General features: G+C 37.7%; 1 long non-coding RNA gene across 1 annotated transcript in view; it reads left to right on the top strand.

The window, feature by feature from the left end:
* Positions 1-9,573: 9,573 nt before the first annotated feature.
* Positions 9,574-21,523, top strand: part of LOC139827007 (uncharacterized) — a 114,857-nt gene continuing 102,907 nt past the window's right edge. Inside the window, exon 1 of the long non-coding RNA XR_011737183.1 lies at positions 9,574-9,675. This is a non-coding gene — a long non-coding RNA (uncharacterized lncRNA). The remainder of the gene's footprint in view (positions 9,676-21,523) is intronic.

Here is a 21,523-nt window from a genome sequence, read left to right as displayed (position 1 = left end):
AAATGACTGGAGGATGATATAATAATGTTCTCTGCTTAACAGATTTCCTCTATTTGCCAGCAAATTAAATATAATTTTGTGGTGTGAGAGAGACGCTGGAATCTGTGTGCTTCCAGCACTCAGATGAGCCACTGGAAATAAAAGTATGAGTCTACATCAGCATGCTGGCAACTTGTTTTAGCTGACAAAACAACAATAAAAGTCACAGCTTCAAGGTAAACTATAACTGCCAAAATTTCCTGAAGTTCATATGAGTAATTAAGTTCTAAACCCAAAAGAATAATTAAAATATACAAAACATCTATTGATTTTGAGCATCTGGAGACTTGTCAGTAACCACAGACACAAAACCAACCTGCTTTAACATCCTGTTTATTTGCAGTCTTTGATTTGATAGCTTTTGTTTGGTATGTATCCATAAAAATAAAGGGATAAACCCTGCCATTCATTATATTCCTTTTAATAAATGACCTCAGTTTTGTATCCCAGCAGAGAGGTTTGCAACAGTGAATGTTCCTGTCAATAGAAAATTGATCTTTTACACAGGATGTTCCAAAAGATAAAGCAGGTATCTTTAGGCATGAGAGTCAGGTCACCTCCATCCTGCAAGTAGCATGTGTGATTTTTTTTTTTTTTTAGATCTGTAACTTCAGCCATGAGTTGCAGCACTGAATTTTCTCTCTTCTACTAACTTTGAAACAAATAAACAACTCTCAAGCTAGATAGATGCACAAAAAAAATAAATATCCTCAGTGGAATATAGATGGGTAATGACTATACTTGCATCAAGTTGAAGAGAAAAATACCTTTCTCTATAGAGATGTTTCATACTTTATTGATCTTTGCAAAATATATTTTCTCAGCGTCAAAATCTGCCACAAAACAACTGATCTTTTCTTTTTTAAATAAGATGTAAAATTTCTATTTTGTTGGACTAGAACCATAGGGCCAGGCCATGCCCTGTTAAATTCCATCGATGGAAGCAGAGTACAAATTGGAATAATGCCAGCCAAAACATCTTTCTCTTACATTGCCATTTTCCAGTCTGAATAAACAATACAGTAAAAAAAAAAAATCTACCAAACCTTACAAATCCTGGCAAAACAAACAAGCAAACAAAGCCACCACTACGAAAAACCAACAAAAAATATAACAAACAAACAAAAAACAAACCAAATCATCAGCAAAGAAAACCTTATGCACAATGTGTTTGTGTGAAAATTGACCTAGTTGCAGGTTGCATTACAGTTTGAACTTGGAAAAAAATCATAGAAATGTAGCTCAAGCTCACAAGATCTCAAAACAGTTTTAGGTCAATTTAAGGTATTTTGCTCATGAAACACTGCAATGAAACTCTTGAAAATGTCTGGCTTTAGTGAAACATCCAGAGGAGATCTCTCTTTTCAACTGTATTGCTTTTTTGCAATTCACTGTGCACAGGTTGAAACTCTGGGTCCCAAGAAATGTAACATTAAGCCCTGCAGGGTGAAATCACTGAGTATTACAAACCCAAAAGTCAGTGAGTAAAACTCTGTATCAGAAGGGTCCTGAGTGCAGCTCCTGGCCAGGCACATGCAGGAAGAACCATTAGTCATCATGTTCACAATCCTTTTTGCAAATGTTCATGCAAAATTGACTACCATATCCCACTCTGTCTGTGTAATATGTGTGTAAACCTTTATTTAACACTTTATACTGTGGAAAGGATCATGCCATGGTACAGGATTTGCTTTTGAGATGTGTAGTTCAAAATGTAGGACTTAGTCCTGAAACTGCTGCAAGGCAGAAGTTAAAGCAGTGGTGGAGACATTGTTTCAGTATTCTCTGGACTCACTTCATTTTTTATAGTTTGATACTGATATATGTTACCTGAGTTGCATATTAGATCAAGTGAAATGCTAGAGTTTGTTTCCTCTTATGGAGGAACTAATTTTCTTAAACACTTCAATTTCCAAATGGCGCACTTGACCATTTTTAATTCAAAGAGGCTGTATTAATTCTTTCTATGGCAGTCCTCTCTGCTGCAATTACAGCATTAGCATTGAGCTTTTCAGACTTGATAACAGATTCTAATTTTATTCCATCTGGTTTATTGTGAGGATTTTTTTTCATGCCTGGAGGTGGCTTTTCCTTAATCATTTCTTCTATACAAGATTGCTAGTAGGAGCTTAAAAGGCTTTCGTTGCTGCAAAGATCAACTGCTGGTTTCTTCTCCACCAGGACAATGTATCAGCAGTTCTCTGGATAAATTGTCTAGAAGGCAATCATTTGGAAGTGCTTGCCAAGCTAGAGAGGTTATTAGCTTTTGATCTCTTTTCTTAAATAATATCACTGCGAAGTTACCCTAGCATATTGATGTTAGATTTCTACTGGGTTATCCTTTTGACAGGAAAGATTGCAGAAAGCTCCTTTGTTCCTTTACTGAAATGAAATAAACAAAAATTGTTCAAAATTAAGCTCTCAGATATTCATGGGAACATCTCACTGCAGGCACTAGAGTGTGTGTGTACATGAGAAGGAACAAATAGGTCCAGCTGCCAACTGGGAATGAACAGGAAAGGAAGTAATAGTTGAAAAAAAAATCACAGTTTTCCTTCTTTAGTAATTTTTTTAAATCCTTTTGAGACCTGCATTTATCTTTGCACTTCTGTTGACAGTGACATGTTTGGCAGTAAAGTAAGATGTTCAATATAATAAAGTGGCTTAGCTCAGGTTTAGGCTCCTGATGTCCCTAGACAGTCACCCAAATGGTAATAAAAGATGGGAATTTCATGAAAGTCATTATTTCTTTGAAAGATAACTCCTTCTAAAAGCTTTTATGTCTCACTCATTCCCACTCTGAGTATACAGTTTTTGGGGACTACCATACAGTCTTCACCTGTCCCTGTGAACTTGGAAGGTTAACCACCCATAAAACCAGATTGTATCTCTTAAGGCTAGAAAATAAAGCACATACGTATATATCTCACATGCAGACAGGTGACTTCTTTAAGATTTTTTTTGGAAGGTGGATCATCATAGGCATTGAATGAAACCAGCCCATTCTTCCTGCTGATTGTAATGATTAGAAAGCAGGAATAATTTCCAGCTGTTTTTATCAATATTAATAAATTGGCAAATAACTTTATAGCTGGATATTCAAGGATTACAGTCTTGATTTTTTGCCTCACTCTGATCTTAGTTTTGATTTAATTTTATTGACTTTGAGTGACTACAACCTAAAATATACATGCTTGCTAGAAGAAGCCACATGTGCTTGTGATTTTTTTAAGCACACGTTTAGTATTTCTGCTCTGGTCTTGCCACTGGATATATTGTAGTGTATGTCCTTTATATATATATAAAAATATAGATTTTATATACTGGTATTTAATCAATTTGGGCATCATTAGATTTGAGTCACTCTACCAGCTAAAGTGATTGCTGAGGCTCTAACTAAATATAGTTAAGGTTATGATTACATTTTAGTATGCGTTTCAAACACTACTCACCGCACCGAAAGACAGTCCGTAAAACTAAGAACACTTCCAGAACCCATCTTCAATATATGGGGGAGCAGGTCACTGTTTAATCCAGGCTTTATGACTCAGTCAAAGTAAATTTCTGTTCATCTGGATAGTCTTTCATATTTTTGAAAAGATTTCTCCATTTCAGGTATCTGATACTGTAAAAATATTTTAGATTGGTATTCAACAGTTATATGCTCTCTGGGGATTTGAAATAAACTACAGAAGTTATTGCAGTTTGTTCTTTATATTTTCTGTGGATTCTTAAATGCTTTGTGAATTTCTCTCTGGTTCTCCCTAGTTGAGCTGTAGCTACCAAAACAATATTGCAATATTCCTTACCTGTTGGATCAAGTCCCAGCATAACTATAATAACTCAACTGGTTTTTGTGGTTTCACTATAAATATCTGTTCACCCTGAATACGAAGTTCCTAGTGAAAAGCTTTGATTTTTTTTTTCTTTTTTTTTTTTTCTTTTTTTGACAAGGGAGTATGTCTCATTACTAGTGATGTAAATTCTGCTTTTCCTTGTATGTTTCCCTGGTTTTATTTTTCAGAATAGTTTCAACTAATCATAATAATTCTTTTCTATGATGTTTATGATACCTAAGCTCCTGCAGATAGCTCCCCACTTTCCCCTCTCTGCTGCATTGTTTTGGGCCTTGGTACATTAAACCTTGTTCAGGAATCAGTGACTCAGCTTTTTTTGGTTTTTTTAGTTTGGAACCAAGGTGCTAAAAATGTGAATGAAAAGTAACATACTCATTTTTTGGCCACATCTGACTGCCAGTAGGTCTATTCTATACTTATACCATAACTATTCTACCAGCTCTAGTGAAATTACTCTCTTTATTCCACCGTCTAAAAAACCGCATTTAAGATTACCATTCATTTAATCCTCTCATTCATGTTTTGAAGTTAGTTTTTTTCTTTCTTTCAAACATACATTTAGAGTCACCCTCATCATATTTTCCTACTAATGGTGATGTTGTGATGCCATCTTTCTGAGGAGATAAAATTGTTTAGTATATATAATTTATAACAATGCATGAAAGCAACAACCAAAGTCTGTAATGCCCAAAAAACATCTCTCCTCCAGATGAACCAATAGGTTGCCATGTATCATTTTAGGACAACTTAGCCAGATTTCCATTTCTGTGATGATGTTTTTGTCTGAGCTATTTTTTTTTTTCAAATATTTTTTTCTGTGGCACCATATCAAATATTTTACAAAGCCCAAAATTATTACATTTACTCTCTTGACTTTGTTGTTAATTGTTTCACCGTCTCTCTTTACACTCTCTTCCTCTTCCAAGTTTGCATCTAATACGAAGTATCTTCTGCATGGTAGATAATGAGCATGTTTCTTTAATGAAACATTTCAATTTTGAGAACAGGTGGTCAAGCATCTATTCCACTAACACAAGCAAAAAGCTGTCTTGACTAGAAAATAAGTCTGTTGTGTGTAAAATACAATACCTGCCATCTCAAATTGAATGGAAAATGTTCTGAGGATGTCACTTTAACAGTAACTCTATACTAAAATTATATCACGTGCGTAGCTGTTTTGTTTGGGGGTTTTCCTTCCTATGGCAGCTGCTAAATAAAAGCCATTTCAATTTGCTTTTCTTTTTGCTGATTGAGTGGTTAGCTGTAAGTCCAGTTTCTAACAGCATCTGGCACTTTTTATGTAGCTATAAAATATTAAAAAATAAGGTGAACTACTTTTGGCAAGCCTGTTACTTGAAACCCAAAGGGAATTCCAGAGTCTATAGCAAGCTTCATTATCTGTCTGCCAATGTAGCACATCTAGTAATATGAGACTGTGTCCTGTGTTAATATCAAGCAGTCAGAGAGAAACAGATGACCCCTGTCACCTGGTACAACATCCTGCCCTGACTTCAGCCTGATGGTTAGCGAAGATTTCCTGATTAAAAAAAAATCAGTGCAATTACAGCTGAGATGCAGAGAGACACCTTGTTGTGCTGTCATGCTTTTCACAGTGAATCAAAGCATGATGAATTGTATATGGGCTAGAAAATAGACTTCAGAAAGAAGATGGCCAACCTGAAAGATGAAATGCATAAGCTCAGTCATTTGCTGGCATGCTGTTATTCAAAAGGTAGAAATGGGAATTAGTTTAATTTTAATAGCGTTAATGTTCTTAGAGAAAAACAAAACAAAACAAAAACACAAGCCTTTTGATTATTTACTGTTGTGAAGACAGTTGAGGCATACACTTGTGGTGGAGGTAGCAAAAAGGATACAAGAGCAAGTAGAAAAATACAGAGCATTATGTGTTTGCTGCAGCAGGTGCTGAGAGTGACAAAAGACTGGGGAGAGAAGATTCCCCTCTCAGGCAAAAAGTATCTAGGTGGTGTACCTCTAAAACTCTGTGTTCAGCATTAGCAGGGTGTTGCCTACTGAGAAAACATTTTAGATGTAACAGCACTGCAAGGAGAAGGTTTGATTTAATAAAATGTTCATTTCTGTTTGCAAAGAGGGCAGACCTGATGCTCTGTTGGAGTAGGCTGGCATGGCTCCACTGAACTAGAGTTGTCAGCTTTAGGGATTTATTGATGCTCTCTATACTTCTGTGCTCTGTAGATTTTTTGTGCTATTCCAGCTTTTACTGTCTGGTCCTTGCTGTTTTGCTTTCCTCAGAACAGGTTGCCATGTCTCTTTAATCTCTGATGGGAAAGTGAGGCTACCCCTCGCAAAGATGGCAATTCCTAAGGCTTAAATACAGTTATCTGTCTCCTCTGTGATTCTTTCAGAGGCCCTGAACTGAGATAACTGAAGCACTGGCACAGAAAAGAGGTTGCATATGACACTCACAAGGGGATGACAGGATTTTAGATTCATCAGATACATAGCTGGCCCGAAGCTGAAAGGAAAGGGTCCAGGGACAACTAGCCTGATGTATATCACCTCCTCTATTGTATCCTCCATGTTATATGTTTGCAAAGCTCTGAGCATAGGTATTGCCCTTGGAAAGTGTTATCTACCACTGTGCTACAGACTTTATCTGTTGGCTGATAGGAATATGGTAAATTAGTTTTTAAGCCTTGCATGTAAAATATAATTTAAAGTTCTCAAGATTTAGTCTTAGAGTCAATAGAGAAAAGGGAAAATCATTTTGAGTCAGTAAATTGAAGATACTTCTTCTTTATTTTCCTAATATGCTCTCAGGTACACTATAAAGGCATTCAAAGTGCTGGTTAGGGGCTTAGGGTATGCATTCATCTCTCTCCTGTGTGTTTTCTAATGTCCCCCTTTACAGAAAAAAAACTCAACAGTGAAGTCATTATGCCACTTCACTGTAGACAAGACAAGTGGTTCTGAGGTTTATTAACCCCTCGAGTAACCTAATAGCATACAGTATGTCCTGTAAAAATGGACATTTTAAAAAAGAGAAAGTTGTGGCTTTCCCATGAGAAACACTCTGTTACACTATCATACTGGGATGGAAAGGTTCAAGATCATGATAACTGTAAAAAATGTGTCCTTGTGGGAATAGCACTCAGCAATTTATTTAGCACAACTTTTTATTTATAGTGACATGCAGTGGAAAAGCAAGTATTCAGCAGCTATGCCATTCCTTTGTGTATGAGTGCACATGTATTGGAGGGGAACAAAAAGAGGAGACGGTACAAGCTACCACCTAGATAACTATCATATTGCCTGTTGAGGTGAGAAAATATGAGGCAGTGTGAGCAATGATGCACTCAAGTGCATTTGTGTGTGCTATTTATATTAATGTTTTGTTTTGTTGTGTTTAGGTTTTCAGGAAAAGAAAGTAAGCAGAGAAAAGAAAGGAAAGGTGTATGGAAAAGTAGAGTTATGCTGCTATACCCATAGTTTTAGAAGCACTTATGATGTATATACTTGATTTTACATTCTTAACACCATATATGTGCAAAGACAAAAGGCAAGTTTTGTAAACTGCCAACAAAACAAGAAAAGGAAAAGTGCTGAAATCAAAATCTACCACAACTCAAGAACTGCTAGTTCTGCCAGCCTCCCTGGCACCACTCTTCATGCCTTTCCCCATGGATCTGTGCACCTTCCTGCCCTCTCCTGCCCGCAGGTGACCAAGATCCTTTGAACCACATTAAAAAAGCCAACCTCCACACCTAATAAATGTTACAAGTCCTTAAATGTCAGCTCTGGTCTCATCCTAGTACAATTTATAGCAGCCTGCCTTCTGCTTGAACTGATCATCTGCTCAGGAACAGTTTTAGAGGTGACTTCCAGTCCAGATTGAAGACAGAAATCCTGCTCCAGCGGCCTTTGAGAAGACTGCTTCCTGTGCTGAGATAACTCTTTAATGAAAAATAACACAGGAAAAAAACTCTTACCTCACTCCACCAGAGACAATATGCAGAGAATATGTGGAAGACACTTAGTAAGTGTCTGTGTGTCTGCATATAAAACATACTTCCAAGGGCTTTACAAAACACTTCTAAATGTTTATGAAACATCTAGAAAATTTTTTAATCTTTCTTTTGAGTTATGAATGCTCAAGTTAAAAAACTCCTAGTTAATATGATTTTAGCACTTCTCAGATTAAGTTCTTCATTTGCTTGTGTATGTTCAATGTATGAATAAAAAGTTTGCTGTAATGAAAGTAGTTCAGTAGTGAAAGTAGTCCTTTTTTGTAAGGGATTTTGGAATGGGGTAAGGTAGATCACATCTCTTTTACAGGTATTGAGTATTGTCCTGCTCAAAATCCTTGAAAATCTGTTAAGAAATTTTTCTTGTTGAAGACTGTATAGTGAGTGTACATGTTGTGGAGGATCTTCAGTTTACTAAGAAATTTAATGGACTATATACTTTTGATGCTATGCTATTTTAGGATTCTCTTACGTGGCTATCTGATAAAATGATGTTCAGTAAATATTGTAGCTTGCACATTTTTATTTTCGAGATTTAAAAAAAAAACAATCTTATATGCTTTCTACAATGGTTTAAGATAATTCTTTTTTTTTTTTTTTTTTTCCCCAAGAGTCATCTGGGAGATGCACACAGCTTATTCAAGTCTTGGAAATTATTCAGAGTAATTTATTTCTTCTATAGAAGGATACGAGAAATCTCCCTACTTTCTTATTTTGATTGTACTTTTTTTCCTTTATTATTATTCCCTTGTTGTACAGTTTTTTGAACTACTACAAAATATAAAGCTATTTTTATCGCAAAAGAATATGCATAATGATATAAAACATATTTCAATTTATTTAGCCTTTTCTGGGATAAAGTCCAATTACAATTTTTAAAGTATACCCTAGCTGATATTATTCTTCCACAGAACTTTCAAGATACGTTTTATGATAAAGACTCATTTAAATATTGTATCTTGGCTTTTTGCTGATTTAAATGTTCTGTAAAATAGATGTACTATTGTCAGTCACTGCTGTGTAGTTACTATATATATTTATGATCAAGCTGTCTTTTCTGGTTTTAATCATCTTTTCTGTGCATTAGAACATTTACATTTTCATGAAACCAAACTCTCTACAGATCATTGTATATATTTGGGTTTCTATCTTGCTCTGTGTTTTTTAATCACTTGCAATACTTAGAGTTACACTAAACTTTAATTTAGTTAAGTGCTTAGCTAGGAGATTAATTTTCAGTGCTTTTAGCTGAGATACTTTGACGGGACAGTTCACTGGAGTATTTTGCCAAGTCCAGGCAATAAACAAACACTGTGGAAACCCAGAGGCAAACATAGGTGCCTTTTAATACTTGTAACACTGAAAAGCTGCCCACCTAAAGTTTGTGTTGTTTTTTTATTCTATAAAACTCTCCAGGTGGTAGAGAGAAGTTAAAAGACCTTTTACCACTTCTAACAGCAACCACCTCCTGGTCCGCAGCTGCTCTGTGGGCACCACCCACAGTCTCAGACAAAACCATAGCTTCATTCCACTTTGTATCTGACTCCAGCAGCTGAGCACTAATAGGAAATCTGATTGTCCCCATCTAAAACTGCAACTATGGGCCTGGCCAGTGACCAGAGGTGGGGAAGCTGGAAGGCAGGACTCAGCCTCCCGGCTGCATTCATCACCACCAACCCAGGGGGAAGGTTCTTCCTCTGCTTCAGGAGGTAACAGGAGAGCTCTCTGTCACTCAGTCATAAGGAACACAAGCTGCCTTTACAGGCTAGGCGGTAAGGTCCTAGGCATTTTTAATTTCATCTGAATTCCTCAGTGCATGTGAAAGCATGTATTACTTGTACAGTTCAGTTTTGGGGAGAAAGCAGGATGAGACAGATTGTGTCCATGGTAGTTGTGTGGATAAATCATTTTGCATTGAAAATAGTTGTGTTTGCTGTTTTTGATGTTTGCATAATAACAGGATGCATGCTTTCTACGTCAGTCTTCAAAAAACAGATAATCTCATCAGTCTCTAGATGTATAGACTTGCCTTAAATGCTTGATGGTCAACAGTCTGTCTGCCTTTCTGCTGTTGGTTGCAGTTGCTGTTCCTACCATGGTTGATATTTTTAATCTAAATGAAGAGACCTCAGCTTTTTACAGCATATATTAATTTTGTCAGATGGTTTTCAAATCTTGTCTCAGACATCTTCCAGTCTCCTTTCATGTCCTTTCACAACTGAAGACGTTTATAATCAGAACAAGTAAGAAACTGATGGAAAAGCAGCTCAAGAATGTCATGTTGCTCACACAATTTTGGTAGTGTGTGGGTTAGCCAACAGTCAAGTTAGGTAAGCAAAGTCAGGTAGAGGCTGAGACAGAGACAGATTTCTTTTGTAGCCAAGTCAATTTTGCTGTGCGAAGTGTTCTGGGATAGACAGGGTTAACATTGCTCAAGAAATTACCTATGACTAAGTATTAGAAGAATAATCTTCATTTACCAAAACTCATCTAAACTTTTGAGATGTTTGGGCTGAACCTAAATATAGAATTTTCAGCAGGTTCATACTGAGTGGGTTTGTTCATTTATCCTCTTTCAACACTAAATATTTCTGGCTCATAAATTTCCTTTTCTTGTTTATTTGTCTAAAAAGACAATAGATGTCCAGCTGTTCAACATGTGTTGTTTTGTTCTTTTATCAAGCTGGAGTGCTTGGTTTACTGTATACATTTCCTGCCACATATTAAAAGCTGCTCTGATCAAGTGCTATTCACTGTCATTGTAATAACTAAGCCGAGCAATATTAAACCTGGGATGTAACAGGTGTAAAATCAATCAGTCTCCTTAAGGAAATACAGCAATATCTTTCTGTCAGATTTCTCATAGAAAAAAGTCCAGTAGGTCAGTCCTATCCTCTTTCAGATACATGGCTGTGTATTGAGAAAATTACTAGGTACTTGTTATGCCCAACTACAGACACAGAGCTGAACCTTTTTCTGGGATGTGGAACAATCCTTGGGAGCTTCTTGGTTGTGCAGATTATTCCAACTATATTTATCTTTTTAAGAATTCTCTTTCCTTCCTCCAAAGCATCTGGCACCATCTAATGATGAAGACAGGTTGTCACCTGTGCCTTATTTTCATCTCACTTCCACCACTCCCATTTTCTGTTGAAGATCTATATGACAGTTGCACCTCCCACTCTCCTTGCTGTTTGCTTTGCTAGTGTGGAAGTCAAGATGGATTCTTCCCCCTGGTGTGATTCAGTAAGGACTGTGGAACTAGCCACATCTGTCTGTCACCATTATTAGATGTATATACGAATTGTCTATACTCAAAACACAAGTTCCTTGGTAATACATCAGGGATGAAGGCATTACTGTAGTGTATGCAGCTGTCCCTCAGCTCCTCCTCTGCAGTGAAACTGCAGCATATTAGCAGTAAACACAAGGGGAATCCTAGGTTCAAAGTGGTGTTCAATTATTTAACAACATGAGTTTATTAAATGGTCTGTCTATTGGCTTCATATTGCTCTGTATCTTTCTGCCACCCTCATAAAATTCCTTTCTTCCTTGCTTGCCCGATGCATGGCATAGTCTCTGAGCCACAGTAAAGATGACTCATAGCAGTCACTGTGTATTTCTTCCTCCCCTTGTTTCCTGCCTAAATAATAGCAAGTACTTTGGACCAAATTGAAGCTTTCAGGGTTTCTCTGCAAAATTTTCAAGTTATTGTTCTTTATTTACTATTAGTGAACTTCTGCCTTTTTTTTTTTTCTCAGTTTTATTTAATCTGCAGAAATTCATATACATATATAAAAAAGTCTTGCCACTGGAATCAGTTTCAGAACAATCCTTAACTAAAAATGTAGACCTTCTTAATCATCTCTCTGTGTGAAATATCAGAATTTGGCAATAAAACTGTTTTCCTGCTTCTGAAGGTGTTCCAGTAGTAGTAGTAGTAGTAGTAGTAGTAGTAGTAGTAGTGCCTCTGGAATTACAGGTGTAAGTTGACCTAAACAGAATATGCAACATCTGCAGCAGTTTTTGTTGTTATAGCTGTAGCTTCAAATTATTTTTGTAGGGTTGCTGGACAATTGTGGGGGGTTTATTTACTAGTTTGTTTTTTTTGGTTGTTGTTTTGTTATAGGAATGTGAAAGTATGTGAAGTTCTATGGTATGGATGAAAATTCCTTTATTTCTAGGCTTAACTAGAATTGCTTTAACCTTCCAGAAATAAATATTTCTGAAATGTTAGGAGAAATGGCTAATGCAAAAGAGAAGAGGTACAGGTTGATCTATTAATCTTTATTTTGTTGCTTAGCCTGATAGATTGGTTTAGTGTTTCAGTCAGTTAGTTGCAACTAATAATGGAAAAGAAAGCCTATGTAAAACACAAAAAGACCTACAGTGCTTCATTTTGTGGTGGACTATCAAGTAGTACTTGACAACAGCTAAAGTGACAGCTGCCAGTTCATTTTATAGTTCTTTACCATTACATACTACTGGCTGGAAATGTTCTAGCTGTTGTTCCTTTGCTAATAGCTGTAATTTAAAGTTGGTCTTCTTAAGCAGTTTGTTACTGATTTGCAGTCTGGTTTTATCACTTTTGTCCTGCAAAAAGAGCCTTCTTTATCTGTGTGCTAAGAATCACTTTTTGTTCATCTGTGCCTGAAACTTTTCCACCCCTCCTCCTTCTTCCATACCTTAACTTTTCTGTCATAATATTGAAAAGGTGTTTAGTTTCTGCTATTTTGGATTGTCTTGGGGTGCTCTGGAGTGGGTTCATAAAAGGTGCAGCCATTGTTCTTTCTGTGTTATTTTCTACTCTGTCCTTTCTCTCCCTGCACCCTAAATAATGCTTTGAAGTGCAGCTGTTAATGGGATCCAAACCTCGGTTTCTAAAGCCAAACAACAGGAAGTTTCTCTGAGTTTGTAAGCCTGGGTCAATCATGGTACAAAACAATTTTGCTAATATTAATATCCAATGAGTTGAGAATATTCTTTGAATGCTCATGATTCACTTTGTTAGGAAGCAGAAATAATCCCAAGTGACTAGCTGGGATTAGTCACGGCAATTACAGACAGTGCTAAGGATTAGCAAAGGTGAAGTATTTGAAAGCATTCAATTGGTTCCTGTATACATATTGAAGCCTTGCATAATATCCTTCTTAATGACAAATATGTCTATAAAATGGAGATCTGTATGTTCATAACTTCCCAGAAACCAACAAAAAGATCACAAAAAATATGCAAATAAATAGCTTAACCAAAATTGAAAGGGTAAAAGCAAAGACAGAGAACTAAAATTAGAATCTGGCTGAGATAAAATATTACTTCTGGTTCTTCATGTCTTTTTGGATGAGTTTCGGTTATTCAGTTCTAAAAATCAGAGTGTTCGGTAATTCATGTACAGCTTTATGTACACCTCCAGCACAAAACAGGCTTTTTAATGTCTGTATTATTTAACATTTTAATGAAATGTGAACGATCATATTTATGAAAATCACAGAAATATTCATCCAGATGGAGTAAATTCACTTATAGTCTTTCAAAAACTTTGAACTATTTTCAGGTCACACTGGTGCCAATAATAGCTTTACTGTAAGATATTCTGAATAATTCATAAGCTCAAGAATAACATTCTGACATTTACCTAATCTAGCCTAAAAGATTAGGATCTAATAGGAAACTTGATAATATGCATTCGCTGTTTGTAACACAGCAGACCTGAAGACCCTGCCCTGGGGGACACTGGACTCCTCTCTTGAGATATTTTGGTTTCAAGTGCTTGAACCCTGTATGCAGATGCAAGGTAATTATCACTGAGCCATAAAAGCAGATACTGTTGTTGACCCCAGAGAGGTTATAAAAAGGAACAGGAGTGTTTTTTGTGGTGGAAACAAGGTTTTTAAGGTGAAGATTGTGAAATCTCAGCTATTAGATGATCCAGGTTTGAGGAAGAAATTTAGGGTTCCGTTTATTTGGTGCAGTGACTGCCCAAAGTTTGAACTGTGACCTTTTGGTGCTGTGGTATGAACTTGCTAGTTTGTACACAGGACAAGCTGCAAATTAAATTTTCCTTGTGTTGATGCCTAATAGTCTGGAATGCGTGAGTAGTCTGAGGTCTTCTTCTTTCTACTGCCAAGAAGCTCCAAGGAAAAAGGTAATTGTGAAATGTGGCGGATGTGGATGTATTTTGTTTGATGCATTCACTCATTTTGATGTTTCTGTAATTATGGAAGATTGGGAGTTTTGTGGGATGTGAGCAGAGTATCTTTAGTTTTGTTAGTAACTTACAAACTTGAAGCATCTTAAAATGTGTCTTTTGAATATAGCTGCACAGTTAATAAGTTGGATAGCAGTGTTATAAATTGTAATAGACTATCTTTTTCCACATTTTTCTACTCTGGAGCTGTGCAGGATGTTTTTCTTGCTATCTCTGTGGCTTTATCACAGTGATCTTTCCTGGTAGGTCACATACTGTGTCTTTGTCTGCACATCTTAAGTGCTGTATGATTTGTTTTCCTTTATGTGTCTTCCTCTTTTGTTAATTAAACTAAAAATAACACCTCTGGTTCACAACAGCTTTGCTGTTTTAATATCCAGCTTTTCTTCTCCTCTGTCCCTAATCAGAACAACTGAATGCCCTAAGGAAAAATAAACAATCTCAGGCTTTGTAGGACTGATTTTTATTTGGAAATTGTCAGAGCACAAAATACTGCCTGTGCTCTTATAATAATCCATGCAGAAGGCGGCAGATCTTGGCTCCAGGGAAGGCCGACCTATTTAATAGAAAGATTGGCTAGCCCAAGGAAGCCATTTTTTAAGCAGATCGAGGTCGCTGTGATCTGCAGGGATATGTGTGCTAGAACTAATAAGTTTTCATGGTACCCATGACACTTGCCTCCTGATTGTTTTGTTTTAATTCCAACAAAAGTCTCCTAACAGTGTCTGTTGCTGACCTGCTGGGTCTTTGGCCCCAGGTAGCCAAACATTTCAAGCTACTCATTTTAAAATATATCATTGACAACTTGGATGCATCGAGTAAACTTAAAAGTTGTGAAACTTGAGACATGAAAGCGGCAAAGATAAAATAGCAGTAAGATTTTCTTTTTCTTAACTCAGAGTAACTGAGTAATTGCAACCTAGCCAAATCTATGAAATGAAAATAATTTGTCTCTACAGCAGACAGCTGCTCTCTTTGTACTCCTATGGTGGTACCATTTGTGTTACACATGTCCACTCATGGCTTTCTTGGTCTCCAATAAATTTGCCTTGAATATCACTGAATGTGCAGTTCATCTGTATTACCTGATCTAGCCTATAATTTATTTCCTGCCTTTTCAATCACAAGAACTTTAAGGACTTTAAACAAAATCCGGAACACGGCCACCTGGTAGCGCAACAAACAATGACTAATAAAAAACATCCCATTAGGCAACCCATTGAAATTGTGTACATTGTCTCTGCTTTTTTTGTCACTCTCTGTTCTTTTTAAAAATTCTTTACCAGTTCCTCATTCTGTCAATTAGTGAAAACCTGCATAAATTATATGAAAGAGCTACTCAATTCATGAGTATTTTTTCAAAGAGGTCTCTCATTATATCAAACTACTCTAAAAATAATGTTGTGTTGAAGTCAGTGATATGTATTTTTCCCCCATGAAGTGTACTAAATGAAATTATTAAAAAGGACTCATGCTTAAAAAGAGAAAAATACTTGTCCAATTTATTGACTGTATTTATAATACAGTGGCGCTACACCTAAATAGGGCTTTTTGGTTTTGCTATCATGTTAAAATTGAGTTTTTATTTGAAAAGAATGAGCATGCAAGGGATTGTGCCATTTCTAAATAAAGAAACCTTTCAGTATCTGTGGCCATATGGAACACTAACTAATAAAGTAGGTAATCTGACTATTTTGACATGAGATTCCGGTCCCCTGCAGGGCTTGTCCAAACTGCAAGGGTTTTGTTGTTCTACTGTTCTGTCAAAAGAAGGATGGGATGTTCTCTAACATAGTGCTTAACAGCAGATACTTTGATTTTGAATCAATGTTGGTTCAACCATCTAATTTCACCATGGATTAGATTTAACACAATATTGGTAATGGTGAAAATAAAGCGGTTAAGAAAAGACAGTGCTCAACTGAAGTCAACAACAATCCATCAAAGAATTTCAGCTTGTCATTTTTCTTGTGTATTGTAGCCACTTGCAGTCTATTAGCATATAAAATCTATTTTAAAATTGTATTTCTGTATGGTGAGAAAAGGGTTGTTGTGTATGAGTTCACCAAGTAATCTAACAGTCTCCTGATCCAAAACTCATAGAAAAAAGGGGTAATATATGTCATACTAATAAAACGTAGTATATGATCTTTAGTTTTCTTGTCCCCATAGGATTGTTGTTTATAAAATTACAAATTTTGACATGCTTAATTTGAAGAAAATAAACATGAGTGTTCTGTGTGGTGTATCTCTTGGGGTTATTCTACAGTCTCAGACAACTCAGAATGTCTCTTATGTACATACATATAACATACATATGATCTAGTGGTAAGGGTTTTGTTAATAGCTTGTGTATAAACTTTATATTTTAAGTTTCTAGGCACTTCAACTTTCTACTATTTTGGATTTTCTTTATGAAATAAAGTATAAGCTTTCAGAAGAGGCAAAATTCAAATGTAAATGATACATCTTTGGCTGAAGGAGTATTCTTGAGAGGGGAGAGATGCAGGTCAAATTAAATATGTGTCTGCTGATATATAGATTCACCTGCTTTTCTTAGAAAGCAGACAAGTAGCTAATTTACATTTATTACTACCATAGAGATTTTAAGTCCCCTTTGTCTATCCTCTAAAGTCTTTACAGCTTATTGGAAGAGATCTATAACTGGTGGTAACTTTCAGGGCTCCCTTTGAATTTGTAGATTCATGACTGTTTCTGTCAGATATGAACCTGCACTCTAGGTAAAGTTAGAACTGTGTATGTACATCTCCAACCTGACTGTGTGCTCTGTCCTAGACCATGTCATATTCTCAGTCAGTCATTAACATTTATGTAACGCCATTCCTGTAGACGTCTTGAAGAGTTTTACAAATGAGGGCAAATTAAAGCAAAGCTAACTCAACCAACCTTGTTTAATTTGGACTGTGTCAGGAAGCCCTGAGTCTAGTCCTGAGAGGAGTAGAATGGAACTACAAAAATATTGATCTATTTTTGCTCTTCATTTATGCCTTTTAGGTGAATGAAACATCCCAAGTGAAGGCTCTTGTTATAAGGAAAACGGCCCTTGTAGTGATGATATGTTCCCAGGCTGGAGAGTGGGAGGTGATGTCACTTGGACTAAGTGGGATTCAATATCTACCTCTTTTCCAAGTCAACAGAAGTCTTGGGTCTAACTTTACTGTCCACCAGACAGCAATTCTGGGTTTTATTTATGTGTGTTGTAGAAAATGTAAAAAGTAAAGGGAATTGAATAGGGATTATGTAGAGAGTTTGAAAGCGTTGTAAGGTATAGTTGTAATTGTATGCATCTAAAGTAATGGTTGATTTGGTGCTCGCATGTGCCTTTAGAGCTTATAGTTGCTAAGCATGCAATTGTATTAAATTTTCAACAATTTATCCTGCATCTGACTATAGCGTTTGCATGAAAACAGCATGACTACAGTGATGTAAACTTAGACTACATGAAATAAAAGTGAGAAATAAAACCCACTATAAAAAATAAAGGTGTTCTTGCATAATCATAAATTCAGAATTGTTAAGTAAAGGCAGCCAACTGTTTATACTTGGCTTATCAGCTTTATGTAAATTATATATCATATATATTGGTCCTCTGTATTATTGCCAAAAATAATTTCTTTGTGTGCCCATAATAAATGCTACTGTTTGGGAATGCTGCTACATTAAACCAAAATAGCTTCTGCTAATCAACTGTGTTGAACATGCACAAGTTAGAAGGCTAATTAAACTGATGATGAACTTTGAGAGAGGATTTTTACATCACAAAAAGGCTGTGACACTGAAGTATGACTTTGTCCCAGGTTTCCCTTTCCATGAAAGAGACCTGAATAAGCCTAAGCTTTTTGCATACTTCTGGATCAACTGAACTGCACGAAACTGTATGTAGAAAGGAACTGTATTTTTATACCACTGAACAGTCAGTCTGGGTATGTTCTTTTTCCATATGAGTTTTACGCTCCCGTTATTGCCTACATATATGTATCATTAGAAGACCTAGTCAGCTTAAAGGTAATGGTCTTGCTGCGAGAAATGAGACAAATAAAGTTCCTTAGAAAAGGCTTTCTCAGGGAACTTAGATTTCTGCTCTGTACATTGGATGGTTTGTGGGTTCAAAACTTGTCATAGTATGATGGATAGCTAGTAACAGTGAATGCCATAAAGTGTACAACCAATCAAAGCCAAACAAAGTGTGGGATTGGAAGGGACCTCAAAAGATCATCTAGTCCAATCCCCCTGCAGGATTCCTTCCTAGGCAGGAACGCCTAGGTGAGGTCACACAGGAATGTGTCCAGGTGAACTTTGAATGTCTCCAGGGAAGGAGACTCCACAACCTCCCTGGGTAGCCTGTTCCAGTGCTCTGTCACCCTCACTGAGAAGTTCTTTCTCAAATTTAAGTGGAACCTCTTGTGTTCCAGCTTGATCCCGTTACCCCTTGTCCTATTATTGGTTGCCACTGAGAAGAGCCTGGCTCCATCCTCGTGGCACTCACCCTTTATATATTTATAAACATTTATAAGGTCACCCCTCAGTCTCCTCTTCTCCAAACTAAAGAGACACAGCTCCCGCAGCCTTTCTTCATAAGGGAGGTGCTCCACACCCTTAATCATCTTTGTTGCCCTACACTGGACCCTCTCCAGCAGTTTCCTGTCCTTCTTGAACTGAGGGGCCCAGAACTGGACACAACATTCCAGAGGTGGTCTCACCAGGGCAGAGTAGAGGGGAAGGAGTACCTCTCTCGATATACTGACCACCCCCCTTGTAATACACCCGAGGATGCCATTGGCCTTCCTGGGAACAAGGGCACAGTGCTGGCTCATGGTCATCCTGTTGTCCACCAGGACCCCCAGGTCCCTTTCCCCTACACTGCTCTCTAATATGTAATTTCCCAACCTATACTTGAACCTGGGGTTGTTCCTGCCCAGATGCAGGACTCTACCCTTTCCCTTGTTAAATTTCATCAGGTTATTCCCCGCCCAACTCTCCAACCTGTCCAGGTCCCGCTGGATGGCAGCACAGCCTTCTGGCGTGTCAGCCACTCCTCCCAGCTTAGTGTCATCAGCAAACTTGCTGGTAGTACACTCAATTCCCTCGTCTAAATCGTTAATGAATATATTGAACAATATTGGCCCCAGCACTGACCCCTGAGGCACTCCACTAGATACTGGCCTCCAACTGGACTCCACACCATTGACCACCACTCTCTGGCTTCTCTCTTTAAGCCAGTTTGCAACCCACCTCACTACTCTATTGTCTAGACCACACCTCCTCAATTTACCTGTGAGGATGCTGTGAGAGACTGTGTCAAAGGCTTTACTGAAGTCAAGGTAGACCACATCCACCGCTCTGCCACCATTCATCCACCTTGTTACAGTCTCATAAAAGGCTATGAGGTTGGTCAAGCATGACTTACCCTTGGTAAAGCCATGCTGACTGCCCCTAATGACCCTCTTATCCCTGATATACCTTGAGATGACACCAAGGATAAGCTGTTCCATTACTTTCCCAGGGACAGAGATGAGGCTGACCGGTCTATAATTACCCGGGTCCTCCTTCTTGCCCTTTTTGAAGACTGGAGTGACATTCGCTTTCCTCCAATCCTCAGGCACCTCTCCCGTTTCCCAAGATTTGGCAAAAATGACGGAGAGCGGTCCAGCAATGACTTCAGCCAGCTCCCTCAGCACCCGCGGATGCATCCCCTCTGGACCCATGAATTTATGGATGTCCAGACTATTTAATTGCTCCCTAACCCAGTCCTCATCGACTAAAGCAAACTCCTCCATTGACCTGGCTTCATCCGGGGTCTCAGGGGTACAGGGTTCCCCAGGACAGCCTCCAGCAGGGTAGACAGAGACAAAGAAGGCATTCACCAATTCTGCCTTCTCTGTGTCTTCTGCAACCAGGGCACCCACCTCATTCATCAGTGGGCCTACATTGCCTCTGGTATTAGTTTTATCTGTTATGTATTTGAATAAGTTCTTCTTGCTGTCCTTGACCCTTCTTGCCAGCTGTAATTCTAAGGAGACCTTGGCTATCCTAGCTGCCTTCCTACATCCTCTAACAGCAGCCTTATATTCCTCCCAAGTGGCCAGCCCCTGCTTCCATGACCTGTAAACTCTCCTCTTCTGCTTGAGCATCCCCAACAGATCCCTGTTCAACCACACAGGCCTCCTGGCTCCCTTCCTTGACTTCCTACATGTGGGGATGCTCTGATCCTGAGCATGGAAGAAGCAATCTCTGAATGCAATCCAGCTCTTTTGGGCCCCTTTTCCTTCAAGTAGTCTTGCCCATCGGATTTCCCCCAGCAATTGCTTGAAAAGGCCGAAAAGGCCCTGCTAAAGTCCAGGGTTGCAATTCTACTTGCTATTCTGTTCCTGCCACACGAGATGCTGAACTCCACCATCTCATGGTCACTGCAACCCAGACAGCCCTCAACGTTTACTGCTTCGATCAGATCCTCTTTGTTAGTGAGGATGAGATCCAGCAGTGCACCTCTTCTAGTCGGCTCCTCCACCATCTGCATGAGGAAGTTATCATCAATGCACTGGAGGAACCTCCTGGACTGTGGCTGGCTGGCTGTATGGTCCTTCCAGCAAATAATTTTCCAAGCCCATGCACTTAACCGTTATGAGAATTGGGTGTGGTTTTGTTTGTGTGGGGTTTTTTTTGTTTGTTTTGTTTGATTGGTTTTTAGTCAATGTTTAGATAAGAAGTTGTATTGAGACAAAACCCCTGTATCTTTTCGAGGGGTCTTGGTAGACCGGTTCTACATTGCATTGTGGTAACCAATTTGCTGCTGCATTTTCTCTAATTCAATTTAAAAATTAGTCAAGGTTTTATTTTTCTGTAAACTTTTAATAAATACAATGTCGTAATATACTTTGCTTAGGGACTAGACAGGGAAAGGAGGGAAAAAGAAACAGAAACACCTCTCTATTGCACTTAAAATTTAAATAACTTTAGAAGTAATATATTTTAAATGTGGGTAAAGGAGAACATTTTTGAAGTCCAAATGTTTAAACTACACCAACTATAGACAGCTAACCAGAATAACCACACAGATATGCAAATTCTCTACAGTAACACCAATCCTGCAGCAGCAGCCACATTTTTAAAAAAAAAAAAAAAGTACATGAGGTTTCCTGCATCTTAAATGTGTCTGTTCTAATTTTCAAAAAACTGGACGTTTAAAATGAATAGTTGTATCATCCAGTGTCGCTGAACTTTAGTAGAAAAAATTGGCAGAGGAACCAAAAAGACAAATGAATTGATGAATGCCAATGAATAGATTAACACAAATATACAAAAGAGTCCTGAAGACGTATTGCATTAATGATGTCCTCCTACAATTCAGTTCGCTTTTACCTTTTTGTGACAAGTTTGATGTCTGACGAAAA

This window comes from Patagioenas fasciata, chromosome 1 (genome assembly GCF_037038585.1).
Source record: "Patagioenas fasciata isolate bPatFas1 chromosome 1, bPatFas1.hap1, whole genome shotgun sequence".
In the NCBI taxonomy this organism is placed as follows: domain Eukaryota; kingdom Metazoa; phylum Chordata; class Aves; order Columbiformes; family Columbidae; genus Patagioenas; species Patagioenas fasciata.
This window is presented reverse-complemented; position numbering and strand designations above follow the sequence as displayed.